Below are 14,748 nucleotides of genomic sequence, written 5' to 3' on the forward strand. Positions count from 1 at the left end.
TACGTTTATAATAACCAGGGACAATTTAACTTCCATTTAGAGGGATGTACTGTTACTAGTAGCTCAACAGTGAAAGACCTGGTGTTTATTAGACAGTAACTTGTCTTTTGAAAATCATATTGCCCATACCACAAAAATAGCCTTCTTTCACCTTAGAAACATTGCCAAGCTGAGAAACATCCTGTCTGTATCTGATGCTGAGAAGCTAGTTGATGCCTTCATGACCTCTAGACTGGACTATTGTAATGCATTACTAGGTGGTTGTCCTGCATCTTTAATAAATAGGTTACAGTTAGTCCAAAATGCAGCTGCCAGAGTTCTCACTAGGACAAGAAAGTATGACCATATAACCCCAATTTTATCATCTCTACACTGGCTACCTGTTAAGTATAGAATTGACTACAAACTGCTGCTACTTACGTACAAGGCTCTTAATGGTTTAGCTCCCATGTATCTAACTAGTCTTCTAACACGTTACAATCCTTCACGCTCTCTGAGATCACAAAACTCAGGACTTCTGCTAGTTCCCAGAATATCTAAGTCTACTAAAGGTGGTAGAGCATTTTCTTATTTAGCTCCCAAACTTTGGAATAGTCTTCCTGATAGTGTTCGGGGCGCAGACACACTTTCCCAGTTTAAATGTAGATTAAAAACTCATCTCTTTAGTCAGGCGTACACATAATACATCCCATAATATCATGCACCAGTACATATGACCGGCACATTTTTATGAACAGCAGATATGTTAATCCCTTTCCACTGCTTCTCTCTTTGTACCCATCCCGAGTCATCCAGACATTGTACCAGCTCCCAACGTCCTCTATGGGACGAAGCCTTTGGACGTCCACTGAGCCGAGGCCGACTCTAAGAATCCTGAGACATCTCCAGTTAGACTCTGTGATACTAAGGAGATCCGAAGTCCATGAACCTCACACCAATACAACATTTAAATGACTGTATATTACAATCACACCCCGAGTGTCACCCATATGAGGATGGGTTCCCCCTTTAGTCCGGTTCCTCTCAAGGTTTCTTCCTTTACCAATTTAAGGCAGTTTTTCCTTGCCACTGCTGCCTGAGTCACCTCAGACTTGCTCATAGGGGAATAAATACATACACATTGTGAACTATATACATCTAATAATAACCTAGAATTTTTATTCTGTAAATTCTTATTTCTTTTATTATTCGTTATTTCCTTTATCATTAACTATGTCTTCCTTCTGCTCTATGTTTATGCTCTGTAAAGCTGCTTTGAGACAATGTCTATTGTAAAAAGTGTTATACAAATAAACTTGAATTGAATGTCGGCCACTCAAATAAGATCTTATCCAGTTTTGAGTGTGCTCAGAGAGACTATATTGATTTAATTTACTATAGAGTATCTGGTGATTAACAGTATAAAAAGCTTTACGTAGATCAAGGAAGACCGCTCCCGCCACTCTTCCCTGATCCACATATGCCCTGATAGTTTCCAAGAGGTAGCAACATGCAAAAGTCTGTAGAGTATTTACGTCTGAAGACAAATTGCATTGGATTTAAGAGAGCTTGTGATTCAAAATGGATGGTAAGTTGCTCTGCCACTGTCTTTCGAGTACTTTTGACACAAAAGTAAAAAACTGGGAGAATACTTATTGGACGGTAAATTGTTCATGTCTTGTTCATTTCCAGACTTAAATATAGGGGTAACAATCGCAGATTTTAGAGCTGCTGGAAAAATACCCTCACTAATCCATTGATTGATCATTGTTGTCAGCGGATCAGAGAGGATATCTTTGTATTGTTTCAGAAAAGAAGTATCAAGTCCATAGATATCTTTTGCTTTGCTACTATTTAGCACCGTGATTTAAATCAGATTTGTCATTGATTATAAGAGGGGGATGAACAATTCGAAAATTCTGAACTGAATTTTGGACAATATTTAAAAAATATTCATTAAAATTTGTTGCTATTGCAAAAGAGTCATCAATAATTTTTCCATTAATATTGAGACAAATATTCTCACATTTTGACTTTATCAATATTTTTCCATATTATTCTACTATTGCCTTGTGCATTTCTAATGATTTCAAGGGAAAAAATGGCTTTGGCCTTTCTAAGCTCGGCTGTAGCTTTATTTCTTAGATTTGTAAAAGAAAATCGATCCATTGTTAGTCCTGATTTTAGAAATGTTTTCAGCGCCACATCTCGATTTTTCATCATATCCCAAATAACTTTATTAAACCATGGCCAATTTCGTTTTGTATGTCACTTTCTCTGCTTATTTTTTGTATATTTGGTTAAGATGTCATTTACAGCTAGCATAAGATCATGACAGTCCTGTTCACCAGATTTTTTCTCCAGGATGTCTGCCCACTTTATTTGTTTTAAATCTTTTTCAACCAGTTGTAAATCTTTCTTTGGTTGAATGCAATACAAATTTTACTGTTCATTGAGTTTTCATTTTTAAATCTCGTTTTATCAGTTTTCTACCTACTAGGGTTAAATTGTGATCGGACATACCTGTAACTAGATAATGGGGCGGTTTCCCCGGACAGGGATTAACACTAATCTTAGAATTAAATGCACATGTAAACTGGATTAACTGAAAAAGCATTTCTCAGACATGGTTTAAAATAGTCTCAGACTTTTCTTAGTCTTAAACTATAAAGTCAGATTTCCCAAAGGACGATCAGAGGTAGTCTAGGTTTAAGTGATGGCATAATTTAAACCTGGCCAGAGGCAGGTTTAACTTTAGATTAACTGATTATGCCTTCAGGTTGACATCAGCAAACGAAGAAAATGGATTACTATAGACCAGATCGGTGGCCAATTATAGACAGGAGCAACCCGCTGAATGAGTTTGATGAAATTCACTTTCGTGACCGTTTTCTTATGTACAAAAAAAATGTAGCGGACAATTATATAGCTTGAACCAAGGATTTCATCCCACTCTTTAAGGGGAAGGCCTATCCCTCCTTCCTTACAAATTCTGATTACCTTGAGGTTTTTGGCATGTGGAACATTCCATCGTGAAACAGGAGCTTTGTGTGGTGTGAGTAAACCAACAGTGTGCAAAATAGTCCACAAAGTCTGCAATGCTATATGTAAACTAAAAGATGACTACATCAAGTTCCCTGATGCTGCTACCCAAGCCATCTACAAGGTGCAGTTCTAGATATTCCTATGTTGAAGCCAACAAAGACAGATATGGACTAGCCTGCAGAGATGTTTTTGCTTTGCAGCATTTTTCACAAAGGCAATGAATTATGACAATTGCCCTGTATTGGTTTCAAGATTAATTTTATTTAAGCAAAGGGAATTTCAGAACCCAGAACTGGACAACATTTGTTGCTGCTTCATGTTTCTCTCCTCCTCCTTCAAAGCCAACTAAATATGAAGGATTTTCATCCTTCATTTCATGTTCTTCTTTTAAATACTTTAATTTGTGCTCATGATAGTCCATGGCCAGTTTCTCATGTATGGTCCTTCTCTTGGTCTTTCGGCCCAGATTAGCGACACCATCTTCCCTCCCGACTGCCTCAGATGTAGTGGGCTGACATGTACCCTCTCTCGGGCCCTCCAAGCTTACGTGGTCATCTGAAAAACATTTTATTGATGATGCATCAGAGAACAATACTTGAGTTGAGTTCTTTGGTTATTTTTGTTTTGGAGATATAAGAGATGACGGACATCATTACATATTCACTGAAGTCTGAGGATGGCACATGTTGCCTACCAAATGAAGATTGGACAGGTGCCCCAACTGAACTGTCCATATGGTCATCATCTGGGATACCTTCCAGGGGTTGCTGGCTATCGATGAGGGCACTCAACAAGTCTCCCATGTCATCGGCCTCTGGTCTTTCCGGGGGTCCACCACTAGTCTTGAAATGCTCCCTACGAGCAGCAGCATTTGTCTTCTTTAATTGAATTTTTATGTTTTTCCAGAGGATCTTTGAAAGATGACAATTTAGAAATTATGTTAGTAAATATTATACAGTTTCTTTAATTTCTGAATTATAGATATGTTAAAGTCCCACTGTGTGTGCGCAACACAAGACAAACTTTAAGGACTGATTTGTAAAAGTGGGAAGCCTAATAAATACAGTGCAAATTTTACTACAGGCATTCTTTTTCTTACTTTCTGTTGATGAATGATGCTGTTTCTTCTCAATAATTGGGTGGTTTGACACAATTTGCTTCAATAAATGTTTTTCAAATTCACAGAAATTTTTTTAATGTTTCCTTTTACCTTTGTCCATTATTTGGTTGGATGATTTACTCCAGTTCCACACAACACTAATATGTTTTTAGATTCCATCCCTGGTTTTTGAAGTGTCCTCAGGTAATCACTAAGTGCTAGTCATTAATATAATCAGGCTTCACAAAGAGTAGCCTGTTAGTCCTAATTTAGCTTGGTCTGTGACTCTCTAGTCTACAACTAATTCATCTCAATTTAAGTAGTGTCTCAAAAAGCCTTTTATTAATTCTGAATTAATTTAAGAAGAATTAGGCTAGTTCTGACTTTATTTAATCCCTGTCTGGGAAACCACCCTGTAAGTTTTAATTATTCTCTCGTGTGAGAAGTTCTTGTTATATGAGTTGGTTTCCTTAGTAGTTGTGTCATTTGAAACAATACAAAAAAGGATGGGTTCCCCCTTGAGTCCGGTTCCTCTCAAGGTTTCTTCCTTTACCAATTTAAGGGAGTTTTTCCTTGCCACTGCTGCCTGAGTCACCTCAGACTTGCTCTTTGGGGATAAATACACATACATACATACACACTGTGAACTATAAATATCTTGAATTTTTATTATATTAATTCTTTATATTTCTCCTTATGTTTACCTTCTGCTCTATGTTTGTTCTGTAAAGCTGCTTTGATACAATGTCCATTGTAAAAAGCGCTATACAAATAAACGAATTGAATTGAATTGGGATAGGCTTCTGTACATTTATAATAACCCGGGTTAGATTGGTGTATGTTTGTAATAACACTGGTTAGACTTCTGTACATTTGTAATATACCTGCTTAGGCTTCTGTACATTTATAATAACCCAGGTTAGGCTTCTGTACGTTTGTATTAACACGGGTTAGATTTCTGTACATTTATAATAAATGGGATTAGGCTTCTGTACATGTATGTTTATAATAACCTGGGTTTGATTGTTGTACATTCATGATAACCTAGGTTAGATTTCCTGTACATTTATAGGTATCGGCCTATACTGGCAAATCGGAACAGAAAAAGTGGTATCGGTGCATCCCTAGTTCCGATCCGATATCTGTGTTCTTTTCTACCTTTAAAACTAAAGAATGTATTTAACTCGCTTAGTTATTAAGATTTATTTGTTTCTGGCAAAGAAATAGTAGTAAGTAGTCCTAGCCAAATAAAGAGCAACTGTGCAACCTGGTGCAAACAGTGCAGGACAAGACAGACAAGACAATGCAGAACAAAAGACAGTGCAGACGAAAAGTTACAAGACAATACAAAAAAATACAAAAAAGGCAATATGCAAAAGACAATAACAGAAACAGGTTAGACTTCTGTACATTTATAATAACCCAGGTTTGATTGGTGTACATTCATAATAACCCAGGTTAGGCTTCTGTACATTTGTAATAACCCAGGTTAGACTTCTGTACATTTATAATGACCTAGGATAGGCTTCTGTACATTTATAATGACCCGGGTTAGACCTCTGTACATTTATATGACCTAGGATAGGCTTCTGTACATTTATAATGACCCGGGTTAGACCTCTGTACATTTATATGACCTAGGATAGGCTTCTGTACATTTATAATGACCCGGGTTAGACTTTTTTACGTTTAATATAGCCCTGGTTAAACTTCTGTACGTTTATAATAACCCAGGGTAGACTTCTGTACATTTATAATGACCCAGGTTAGGCTTCTGTACATTTATAATAACCCTGGTTAGACTTCTGTATGTTTATAATAACCCAGGGTAGATTGATGTATATCTATAATAACCCAGGTGTGATTGTAAACTACATGCACACATACACCTGGGCATTCGCATATTTTTATAAACATGATCCATGCATATATACCTTTAAATCACTCACACAAACATACAAACTTGACACATCACATCACTATTAAACATATAGGCAAGGCAAGTTTATTTGTATAGCACATTTCATACACAGAGGTCATTCAAAGTGCTTTACATAGAAATTAGAAAACAATTTATAAGAGCGAAAAAAATATATGAAAAATAAGAAACATGATAAAATCATAATAAAAACAAAGAACAATTAAAGAAAATAAATGTGATTTTAATAAAAACAGTTTAAAATATGTTAAAAAGAATAAAACAGAGTAAAAGTGATTTGGATAAAAAGTGCAGTCAGGGTGAAGCAGCACAGTCAGGCTGAAGCAGCACAGTCAGGGTGAAGCAGCACAGTCAGGGTGAAGCAGCACAGTCAGGGTGAAGCAGCACAGCGCTCATTCAGTAAATGCAGAGTTAAACATGAGTTTTTAATCTTGATTTAAAATTGTCTACTGTTGAAGCACATCTGATCTCTTCTGGAAGCTGATCCCACCTCTAGGTGGCGTAATAACTAACTGACGCACCTTGTTTTGAGTGAACCCTTGGTATCTCTAACTGACCTGATCCTAATGATCTGAGTAGTCTGCTTGGTTTATATTTAATTAGCATATCTGTCATGTATTTCGGTCCTAAGCCATGAAGTGATTTATAAACCAGTAACAATACTTTAAAATCTATTCTAAATGTAACTGGAAGCCGGTGTAAGGACCTGAGGACTGGAGTGATGTGCTCAGTCGGCGCTTTCGTGTATTTTGCACCTTGGGAGTGAGGGAAATACATTTTCGATTCTTTTTTGTGTATATATTGTACATGTGAAAGAGTTGACAATAAAGAAAAACTTGACTTGACTTGTGTCTTTAGACCCTTAGAGTCAAGGTGTGTGTTAACCTTGAGAGTTTCATCTTTATTTCTGAATACAATGACCGGTTTTGTCTTTGTTTAGCTGGAGGAAGTTTTGACGCATCCAACTGCTAATTTCATCAATGCACTTACATAGAGAGTCAATGGGGCTGTAGTCATTAGGGTACAGGGGTAAGTATTTTGGTTCTTTTTCATTATTTGACCAATTGGGAGCATATACAAATTAAAGTGCGAGAATTGAGCCCTGTGGGACATCACATGTTATGGTTGTCCACTCAGATTTATGGTTACCTATGTTCACATAGTAACCTCTTCCTTTTAGGTATGATTTAAACCATTTGAGGACCATCCCAGAAAGCCCTACCCAGTTTTCTAGTCTATGTAAGAGTATGGTGTGATCTACCGTGTCAAAGGCAGCACTAAGATCTACTGTAGTAGCACCAGCACTGATATTTTACCTGAATCAGAGTTTAAGCGAATATTATTTATTATCTTTATGAGCACTGTCTCTGTGCTATGATGCTGGCGGAAACTAGATTGAAAATTGTCCAGATTTGAGTTTAAGAATTTGTTCAGCTGATTGAAACTGTTACCTCATTGAAACAATAAAACAGTCATTAGATGAAGGTAATGTAGTGGGAGCAGTATTTCTGGACTTGAAAAAAGCCTTTGATACTGTGAACCACGAAATTCTTTTAAATAAATTAGAAAATTGTCACTTGTCACATGATGCAATAACTTGGTTTAGATCATATCTTGAACATAGACAGCAGTGTGTTTGAATAGATTCCACCCAGTCATCTTTTCAAACTTGTCGAATCGGAATTCCAAAAGGCTCAATTTTAGGCCCTTTGCTTTTTAGTTTATATATACAGTAAATGATCTTCCATACAGTTGCAAGAAAGCCAAATGCCAAATGTATGCAGATGACACAATTATACTGTATATGTCTCAGCAAAAACTCAGCTGAAATGCTTTCAAAAGAATTGGATGGTGTATCCCAGTGGCTCCAAAACAATCATCTGACCCTGAACTATGATAAGACAGTCTCTATGTGCTTTTCAATAAAAAGAAAGATCAATAAAATTTTTAGAATAAAGATTGATGAGAAGGAGATAGTTGAGGTACATGAATTTAAATTTCTAGGGGTTACATTAGATTCTCATCTTAAGTTTGATAGTCATGTACAGAGGCTGTGTAGAACTGTCAAGACTAATTTAAACTGCTTTCGATTGATAAGACAATATATACCCATTAAGGCAGCACAGCAATTTATGCATTCTATGATATTTTCTCATCTATAATATTGTATCACTGCTTGGGGTCAGGCCAATCAAACAACAATTACACCTATTAGGTCATTATATAAACAGGCATTAAAAGTAATGGACCAAAAACCTATAAGATGGCACCATTGCATCATTCTAAGAAAGCATAATATATTGAGTAAATTATTCATTTTTAAAACTAATTTGTGTATGAACAACCTTGCACCAGAAATACTCTGTCAATTACAGTAGTAGTGAAACAAAAGAGCGGAATAAGAACTAGAGGCACAACTAGTGGAAACTGTAAAGTCGCAAAACGTAGAACAACACTTTGGTCAGACATCATTTTTAGTAAGAGGCATAAATTTATGGAACCACCAGAAATTAAAACATTAACAAGACTCAAGGTTTTTAATATGCAGTGGCTGAAACTGAAACAACTCTGTGAACATTGATTGTATGGGATACAACGGAATGTATGCAAACATAAGGTTGCAAATATCAGCATGCACAGAACTTATGCATACTTTTGTGTTTTGTATTGTTAAATATGTCTAGACTCTGTTTTATAGTGATTGCTATATTTATTAAGCCCATTTTAGCTTATGGATGGAATGTATTTATTGCATGTATTTTAATAGAATTCTTTAATATTCTGTAATTTCTGTTTTAACTTTACAAGCCTAACTAGGGACAGGGGTTGCAAATTAGTCATGGCTATAAACCTGTATGCATGGCATCTACTTTGTATTTTATAAAGCAATGTTTTATGCATTTGTCCCTGTCAAATAAACACCAATAAATAAAAAAAATAATAAAATAAAAAAACCTTTTCAGTGATCTTGCCTATAAAAGGAAGATTTGAGATTGGTCTGTAGTTGCTAAGTATGGTTTTGTCTAGGTTACTCTTTTTTAGGAGAGGCTTAACAACTGCCGTTTTTAGGGACTCTGGAAAAGTGCCTGTGAGCAGAGAGGTATTTACTATTTTTAAGAGGTCAGTTTCTAAGCAGTTAAGTACCTTTTTGAGAAAAGATGTGGGGAGGGGGTGTCAAGGCTGCAAGTTGATGCTTTAAGATGTTGTACTGTTTCTTCCAGGGTTTTTATATCAATTATGTCAAATTCTGAGAAAATGACAAATTTTTGAGGTTGTTGTAATGAGGTCTGACTGACCACATTACAATATGAGGCCGTATTGATTGCCATTCTGATATTACTGATTTTCTCAGAGAAAAAGGTTGCAAACTCATTGCATTTATTGTCAGAGAGCATATGCGCACTTATAAGATTGTATTGATCAAATTCATATTAGTATGCACATGTATTTAACATGTATTTTTGTGAACATCCGATAGTATATCTATATATGTGAGTTATTGTTTATAATTCATAAGCGATGTTTGATTTAGTAAACAATAATCATACATGAGAATTAAATAAATGTGCCTACATTTTGCATGAACACAATTCAAAAGGCTTACTTTGTCTAGCTTCATATTTTGAATATGTTCATCTGAAACCCCTCGATTTTCCAGAAAGGTGCAAAAATCCATGGTGACCTGACTTATGGTGTCTTGTGGTGATGTTGACTACCATAGCCTACAGTGGGCCGTGCCGGGGTTCACCTATGAAAACATGACTAAACTGCTACCAAAAATATAACATTTTCTCGTTAAAACGACATATCTTGTTTTAACAACATATTTTCTCGCTATTATGACATAATTGAGTGGAAAAAAATAATTGTAGGTGGCAGCAATGCGCCACCGTAATAAACTATACAAGAAAACTATATAAAAATATAGATGGAGAAATAATCAGTGGTGTCAAAAGTATTCACATTCATTACTCAGGTAGAAGTATAGATACTAGGGTTTAAAAGTAAAACAAAAATAAAAGTAAAAGTAATGCAAGGAAAATATGCCATTAAGGACAAAAGCTTAGCTTGTGCCACAGGGGCCTATTGTCCACCTCCTCAAAAACATATTTCTAAAGGTCATAATGACTATAATGTTCTATTAATATGATAATGTTGACATATTTGGGATGCACTAGGCTACCTGTCTCAGCCGTATACTGTATATGCCGATTGGAAAAAAAAAACAAACAAAAAAACGCATTTTAGTCAATGCAAACACATTAAAGAACCATGTATGTGTACTACTGAGCTGTTTTTCATGGAGCAGAAAATATGACTAGTTGGCTATAACTATTGTAATGGTGCAAAAAGTCCAATTTCAGAGGCATGTCGTCAATAATCTTTATTGAAACAGAAATCAGTTAAGCACAGAACATGCGACAAAGAGTTAACAATAGGCTTTGTTCAGCCGCAAAAGCAGCTGGTTCTCAAAGTTCCTTGAGCCAATGCATGCTCTTCTTGGCCTGATGATCAGCCCTGCAACGCTAAACAGTCTTTCACAGGCTGCTGAGACAGGGAGTGCCATATTAAGCTTAAAGGCTGGCACTGGGATCTTGTCTCTCCCATTTTCAGAAGATGTGTGTTTAGGTCCAAAACAGTAGGAACCACCATGCTTATAGTCACAGACTTTTCATCTTGTGAGACGGAGGGCGAACTCCAAACTGCGCAGCATACAGTCACCCCACATACAACGTTACACTGTTTTTCATTGCTCTATTCGCCAAATGTATTTTAATTGACTACAGTATGAGACACAGTAGTGCAACTCTCTTCAGATCTTTGACAGCATAGGGATGATTACATCTAATTGGAGCTGGACCAGACACAACCGCATGTTGGTTTGTGCGTACAGAAAGCTGCTCACTTTAGCGCCTTTTTTGACTTTGAAATTGTTTAAATTAACTTGAATGTTAACATTTGCAAGCCTTTGAAACATGTGCAAATGTTAAAATTTCCCTATATAAAATTGAGTATTAAACCCCAAATCGCATGTGAGCTGAACCGTGGGTCGTGATCCATACGGATCACGGATCAACTGCGATGCGTCACAGCACTACCTGTGCCTCTACACCAAACAAGCATTTTGTTTCATACATATACAGAATTATAAGCATTTACACTTACCTGTCTTTGTGCTTTCGCTCCACATGTCGATGGAAATTGGAAGTTGTTCCCTTTGTTTCAGTAATAGATGCACTGCAGAATTTACATACTGCAGAATGTTTCTTTTTTAGAGTCTTACTGCAGATAAACTCTTTGTGGCTCTTATAGGCAAAGTGAATTATAGATGATGTAGCAGACATAGATGCCTGCAAAAAATCACCAATCTCTGTTCGTGTCAATCTTACATCAGTTTAAAGAAACAGTAATATATATATTTTAATATAAGTCAGATTTAATAATATAAGTCTTATATAAAATAAGTCCGATTCCAAATGTATTCGAGTACTAGTCAAGACTGAGTTAAAATGTTCACGAGTCCATGACAAGACCAAGACCATTAAAATATGGTCTCGAGACCAAGTCCAAGACCGAGTCCGAGTCTCGAGTACAACAACACTGGCCACATCAAATTTTTGTAACGTTAAAAACAATTAAACTGTGTTAAATTTACAGTAATGTTTGTGAATTTCTCAACCAAACAAAAACAGTAAATTTTACAAAAAGTATGCATTAAAATAATATATATTTTGGGTAAAATGTACAGCTTTTTGTAAATTAAATATAAAAACTCAGTATTTCAGAAAGCAGTAGAATAAATATGTTAAATACTAAATTTAAATACAATAAATTTAAATACAATAAATGTGTTAGAATACTAAAATGAGTACAGATAAAATAATGTTATATTTTTTATGTTATATTTACAGATAAAATAAGTACAACAAAATTCTATTAATATAAATGTTCAAAAAAAAAAACGTTACATGTCTGAAATGACTAGGTATTAACAATATATCAGTTTAGGCTTGTAATGCTGAATAGTGGTGCCCCCCAAGGAGAGTAGAAACTACTTTATTTTTTGTATGATTAAAAAATGATTACCTGCCGATTTTGCAGAAAACTACTAGACACATTGAGTGGTTATGTGCTGCATTGTAGAGTTCATAGGAAAGAACCCCATTGTTTTTTTGTGTGTTAGTGATGACTTTAATCCAAATGATGTATTAATGTTGATAATAACCCAGGTTAGATTAGGATTGTGTATGTTTATAATACCCCAGGTTAGGATCATGGGCGTCAGAAGCAAATAAAAAATGGGCGTGTCCTGTCCCACCCACATATAATGGTTCCGACGTCCATGGATTTCAGGAAGTAGGAATGTGTTCAATGTTGTAGGTAAAACGGGAATGGAGTTTAATCTATTAGGACAATCCTCAAGCAGAATGGATTCGACTGGCGGTGCTCTGAAAACTCACACAAAAAAAAAGACATATGCGCTGAATAGAGACGGTAAAAGTGGGTGGGTCCAATATTATTGGTCTTAAAAAGTGGGTGGGTCCAATATTATTGGTCTTAAAAAGTGGTTGGGTCAAATATTATTGGTCTTAAAAAGTGGGTGGGTCCAATATTATTGGTCTTAAAAAGTGGGTGGGTCCTGTCCCACTCACATATAATGGTTCCGACGCCCATGTAGACAATAATTCTGCTAAAACCAAAGAACTGTCAATACTGGAAAACTTTAACTTTTGCAACATGTAAACTTACCGACCCACTCTCATGATCACACACTTGACCTAGGGCTGGGCGATCGATATATATTGAACTTTTTTTATGACTCATTTAAAATAAGGACCAGGAGAAAAATATATTACATTTAAACATTTTTATTTTAAACTTAACCTTCCTCTGATCAGAACCCCAGAAATGTCAACAACCAGGAAAACTCAAATTATTATAATGTAAACATAAGTCTAAAGCCACAATGAACACTATTATCTCTTAACATTTAAGATGCAAAATGAAAAAAATGTAAGAAATGCTTAATAAAGTGTAATAAAATAGTGTGAAGTGTTAAATATAAACAGAGAGACCTGAGAATTTAGTGGAAGTTTAGTGTGAGGAAGTTCACTAGCTGTTCACCTTCTGGTGAATAAAGTGTGTAAAATATGTGCAGTGTTTTGTAAAGAGAAATAAACCTGAGGTAGACTGAGATACGTCTGTAATATAAAACACAAACCTGATACACTACAGTAACATTGTTTGAAATATAAAACCTGCAGAAATATGAAAAACTCAATTTATTCTTACTCTAATCATACTTGAAGTGGAACTATTCAAGTATATTTTTGTAGACGTATAATTACGGCTGTAGCTATCGAATATTTTAGTAATCGCGTATTCTACCAAAAATGTAATCGATTAATAAAATTTAATAGATCATTCGAGTAATCTATTAATATTTTTGCTTAATTAAAGAGCAATATTAAATATACAAGAGAAAATAAGACGGGTCTCTTAAAATGAATAACTAATTTGTTTCCTTTTTATGTTTTATTCCTTTTTAAATGCATAGTATGCAGTGCATACAACAATATTTTCTATCACAGATAAACATTTAGATACCCATTGTTTCTCTGTTTGTACCTTTACTCTGAACAATGACAAAGTTGACTGAGAAGAATTAAGAACATTTAAGTGCCAAACATTCTGGGTTTTAAATGAACCCTTTTCTGAGATGCAAAAACAAAAAAATAAATTATTTTCAAATTACTTTTTTCAAGTATCAAAACTAAGGCATACATTAAAATAAATAGTAATAATAATACAAAAATACTGCCTTTAAGTCATGCAACTTAACTTTCAGAACTAAAAGATTCAAAATCTACAGCTCAGCCATAACAAACCTTTACTGTCTAATTTGGAATGCTTTTGTGCTATTTAAGAGGCAAAAAAACATTGACAGGAACTTGGACCTAGAGGCCATGCATGGTTTCACACAGAGTGCTTTAATTATATATATTAATCAGAATATAAAAGTTTCTCTCTCTCTCTCTCTCTCTCTCTCTCTCTCTCTCTCTCTCTCTCTCTCTCTCTCTCTCTCTCTCTCTCTCTCTTTCTATCTATCTATCTCAACATGTTGTTAAAAGTCTTTAAAGGAGCATGTGATTGCTATGAAAAAAGGTTCCAACATGCTCAGAACTGAGACTCACCCTGCGCTTTGAAGAAATGTTTCCTGCTGCTGAAAACAGATGCTCTGATAGTGTCTGATACTTCGACATTTTCTGTCGTTTTCTCCTGTTTGTTTCTTCTCTTCACTTATTGACATTGTTATCGTGCCCTTCCATTTTGCAGCCCACCCACGCCCTCAAATCAAAAGACAGCTAACTCCACGCGTCTCCCTCCGCTTTTACATAAGCGCGTTGTCACACACACACACACACACACACACACACGTGCACGTGCGCGCACACACAAAATAATTGCACAATAACATGATGTGAGCTTTAAAATTAATAGAGGCTTCGAGGCAGAGGAATTTGCCTCAAACAATTTTTGTAATTGAGTTACTCGAGGAATCGTTTCAACCCTAGTTATAATATCCAAACAACTGCCATACTGGCGATCAGACTTTTCTTCTTTTATTTACAATTTCCTCACTCGCTGCGGCGCTCATTTTCTGCTTATCAGTCGCCGGTTACTG

This window comes from Tachysurus fulvidraco, chromosome 5 (assembly GCF_022655615.1).
Source record: "Tachysurus fulvidraco isolate hzauxx_2018 chromosome 5, HZAU_PFXX_2.0, whole genome shotgun sequence".
Taxonomy (NCBI): Eukaryota; Metazoa; Chordata; class Actinopteri; order Siluriformes; family Bagridae; genus Tachysurus; species Tachysurus fulvidraco.